Source organism: Zingiber officinale, chromosome 5B (genome assembly GCF_018446385.1).
Source record: "Zingiber officinale cultivar Zhangliang chromosome 5B, Zo_v1.1, whole genome shotgun sequence".
In the NCBI taxonomy this organism is placed as follows: domain Eukaryota; kingdom Viridiplantae; phylum Streptophyta; class Magnoliopsida; order Zingiberales; family Zingiberaceae; genus Zingiber; species Zingiber officinale.
The window spans coordinates 519,215-523,930 of record NC_055995.1 but is presented as its reverse complement, the minus strand read 5'-3'; the positions used below and the strand labels follow the sequence as shown (position 1 = coordinate 523,930).

At 43.0% G+C, this 4,716-nt stretch overlaps 1 pseudogene; it reads left to right on the top strand.

Annotated features, from left to right (window-relative positions):
* Positions 1-1,488: 1,488 nt before the first annotated feature.
* LOC121987956 lies at positions 1,489-3,703 on the top strand (annotated as a pseudogene).
* The last annotated feature ends 1,013 nt before the right edge of the window (positions 3,704-4,716 follow it).

Here is a 4,716-nt window from a genome sequence, read left to right as displayed (position 1 = left end):
AAATACAACCGCAGTGAGATCCAAGTCCTCAAGAGAGGTTGATGTTGGAGTTGCAAGGTTGCCCTTGGGTGTCTGCAGTCCTTGGACAGGTGTCCTGCCTTTCCACAGTTGTAGCAGGATCCCTTGAACTTCTTTGCTTGTGCCTTCTTCTTGAACTATTTCGGCTTTTTAGCGTTCGGCTCGACCAGGTTGGACATATCGTCTATAGTCCGCTTGGTTCCTCTCGGATCGGATAACTTTCGATTATCCTCCTCTATTCGTAGCCTCAGGATCAGGTCTTGCAGCCCTATCTCCTTTTGCTTGTGCTTTAGGTAATTCTTGAAATCCTTCCATGACGGAGGGAGCTTCTCAATTACCGCAGCAACTGCGAATGACTCGTTCAGCTTCATTCCTTCGGCGTCCAGATCATGCAGTATTAATTGCATATCTTGGACTTGAGATGAGACGCTCTTTGAGTCCACCATCTTGAAATCCAGAAACCGGCCGACGATGAATTTCTTCAGTCCGGCATTTTCGGTCTTGTATTTCTTCTCAAGCGATTCCCACAAAGATTTCGCTGTCTCCAATGAACAATACACGTTATACAACGTGTTGTCCAAGGCGTTGAGAATGTAGTTGCGATACAGAAAATCTCCGTGCGTCCACGTATCGCAAGCAGCCTTGCTACCGTCCGTAGCGACTGGCGGGTCTTCACGCAAAAACCGTACAAGGTTTAGCGTTGTTAAGTAGAACAACATCTTCTGCTGCCATCTTTTGAAGTCGGCTCCGGTGAATTTCTCCGGCTTTTCTCCGTGCGGAATGGATGTCGGAACGGCGGTCGGAATGGCGGTTGGAACGTCGTTGGTAGCCATATCAGTTTGTACTGAATCCAGGGTAGATTCTGGAGTATGCAAACTGATCGTCGAGGCTAGTGTGCGACACTATCCCCGCGAACGATATTGCGCCGCTACGGTGACTAACGGGTTGTTGCACTTCGCTCCCAAGCTACACCCCCGACAATCGTCTCGGAATCGTAGCACCCCGACTGCCGATACCAGCGAACCTTCTCGTAGGCTTCTTGGACTCTTGAATGCACAAGATGAATGAGTGAATACTTGAGGAAGAGAAGATTAAGTTGAGTGATTTAATTCCAATCTGGAGGGTTCTATTTATACAGAAGGAAGAGGCTTTAGGGAGGGGTGTGACCTTTGGGTGGAGTAATCTGGGCCGTCCGGACTGAAGAGTTATAACCCTTCACATAGCCCCTTTAATCTCATCCATCGATCTAAGAGTTGTGACCCTCGGATCTATCAGCCATCTGGATCCATTGATCCGATGCTTGATCATGTCTCATCCCAAGCCGTCAGATCGTGACTCATTGTGATCCAACGCCCTAGATCGCATCACAAGCGATCCACCATACTTTTTGATCAACGTTGATCAACCGTCCGCTCGACCAACTGTCCAGTCATCTTCCTTTGCCCACGAGGATGCCACATAGGCACCGCCATGTCGTACTAGCCCGACACGTCACCAAAGTGCCATGTAGGCACTGCAATGTCACCCGGAGCATAAATTTAAGCTCCTCAATGCTCCTCGCGCAAAGTGCGCCTACAAAGCGCCCATTGCGCGCTCGCAGGTACGAGCACCTGCTCGCCCCTGAGCAGAGAGTACCTGGTACTTTTCTGAGTTAACTCCAATAACTCAACATCATTAATAAGTAAGGAATGCACATCGGAAATTTCCGATGTGGGACTATTCTCCCTTGCATTTCCTTAATGAATAACCAACGTTATTTTGGGCCGACTTTGAACATTAATTTCTCATTCACCCTTAATCGATTTTGAGCAAATTAATAGTCTAAATCTATCTACGCGAAACGTAGATTTCAATTTTGAAGTCAATTACGACTTTCAACAATTGATGGCTTCCGATTTTTCCTCCTCAAAATCGTATTGGTCCATTTAGGCCCCAATATCCAACAGCAATTAGCTTGTTGTTCTCAATATGGTGCACTACGTGTGTTGCCGGCCAATCGGGCAATGCAATTTATAATGTGAAGGATCATGGAGCGCTAGGAAATGGCCAAAATGATGACACAAAGGTGACTTTGATCACGTCCTCTAAAACTATTTGTAAGTGTATATGCTGAATTGTCTTCTTGTAGGCTTTTCAAGCGGCATGGGATGCATCTTGTGCCATCGAAGGGAATCCGACAATACTAATCCCCATGGGGTCGTATTTGGTTGGTCCTTTACACTTCAAAGGGCCTTGCAAGAGTGCCATGGTGATTGATTTGAGAGGGCAATTGCTTGCATCGACCCACCTCAATGCTTACACAAAAGATTGGATTGAGTTCCAATACATAAATGGACTAGTGATATCAGGCGGTGGAATATTCCATGGGCAAGGATCTTCGGCATGACCTTACAATGAATGCCCCAAGAAATGGAGTTGCAAGATTCTCCCGATGGTATATAAGCTTAATTTTCTTACTATTTAGTTCGTCTCTTATTATTATTAATATTTAGGATAATAGTACTCGAACATGTCATTTAGGGTTGCAAATGAATTTCATGTTCAAATTTAGTAACAATGTACTATTGTTCATTCAATATATATAAAATTAATTAATTAAATGAATAGGTTTGAACAACTTGCCAAAAATCCAAATAAGCTCGAATTAGGAACTCGATAACAGCTAAGTTAAAAAAGAAGAAGTGAGCAATCATTGATTTTAGGTTCAACTTGGCTTTGTTCTTAGTTAGTTTATCAAACAAGCTTGAACTATAAAAAGTTTAGTTCAGTTTGGTTGGTTTACTACCCTAATCTTATTAATATATATTTTGATTAATCTGTATTTTCATTTTGCAACTTGATCGCAGTCATTGGTGTTCAGTTTTGTGAAGAATGCAAAGATCAAAAGCATTTCCTCTATCGATAGCAAACTATTCCACATTCATATTTTTTCATCAGAGAATTTCGATATCGAGTCTGTGACCATCAGTGCCCCTGGAGACAGCCCAAACACTGATGGCATTCATGTTGCTGATTCCACCAATGTCACCATTACAAATGCCACCATTGGCACCGGGGACGATTGCATCTCCATTAGACCGGGAAACTCCAACCTAAACATCTCTAATGTGCATTGTGGCCCTGGCCATGGCATTAGTGTTGGGAGCCTCGGTAAGAACTCGGGCGAAACTGATGTCGTCGGCTTGACGGTTAGGAATTGCACCTTGAATGACACGACCAACGGGTTGCGGATCAAGACATGGCAATCTTCTCCGAGTCGGTTGAAGGCTGCCCAATTTACCTACCAGGACATCACCATGAACAATGTCTACAACCCCATCATAATAGACCAAGAGTATTGCCCCTACATTTCGTGCGCCGGAAAGGTAATTTAGGAAGCATTCGTGTTCAAATCTCATGTATTAACGATGATAAGATCCCTTTTTGATTTATTTTTTGCGTGCTATAGGATCCATCTCGTGTTCAAATCTACGATATCAAGTTCACAAATGTCAAGGGAACTTCTTCCTCGGCGGAAGCCATCAAGTTCATTTGTAGTAGCTCATTTCCATGTCAAGGAGTGGTACTAAATGATATCGACTTGCGTTACACCGGCGATGCAACGGGGAACAAGACTACAACATCAACATGTGCCAACGTTCGAGGAAAATCAAATGGCAATGTGAAACCAAATCCATGCATTTGATCTCGAGCTCAATTGTGGCAAAAATTGAGCTCGAGATCAAAAGGTATGGATATTCCATTGTCTATTTGATTTGTTGTTCGAGAAATTGTTCCTGTTGAGGTCAAGCTTTGGTCCTTGATGGTATGTTTGAATCAAGTTCGAAAATCAAGGTGATTGATTTTTTTTTTGATGCATAACTAGTGAAACATAATGAAACCGTCTCATGTGGTGAAAAACGATTCGCTCGTCTCAGTGCTCTGTCAATTTGTCCATCAACACAGAATAAATAAATCACTCACTACTCGACTCAGATCCTCTGGTACGCAAAACGTGGACTAGTCACTCTCCACCAATGGTGGAGAGTGATGGCTCCCACTTATTTTATACGTGAGGTCATCAATCTTCACCCGTGACCCATCCTCTGATCTATATTTCGCGGACCAAAAAATCCGCGCTCCTCGCTACTAAACGCGGACTAGAGAATCCGCGCTCCTCACTACTAACCAAGTGGCAACACCCACCCATAGGGACTTATGCTATGTTTACTCTAGAGTGTGGATGAGAAAAAGAAAGGAATCAACGATAGAAAGTTATCATTGGAGGAAGAGAAAAGAAAGGGTAAAGAAATCTTTTCCTTTGCACACTTGTTTATCTTGATAGAGGAAGGAGAATACTTGTGATGTAATTTTGTAAATAAAAAAAGATGCATGCGTCATTTTTTTGGTACATAGTGTAATTTTGTGAGTTAAAAAGGCTACATGCGTCATTTTTTTGGTATATGGTATAATTTTGTGAATGCAAAAGAGGTACATGCGTCATTTTTTTTTCCATCCGCTGCTTTCCGTCCGATTTTGAGGTGATCGATTTTGACTCCAAAATTATCCGCTGATGGATTGCGGTACTTTTCCTTCGGAAAATTTTAATGAAGTAAACGACGAAAACTTTTCCACCGTGGAAACTTTTCTTTAATTTTGCTTTCCACTTTCCCAAATAAACAGAGCCAATGGGAACGCGATTATTGGTTGGTACAATTC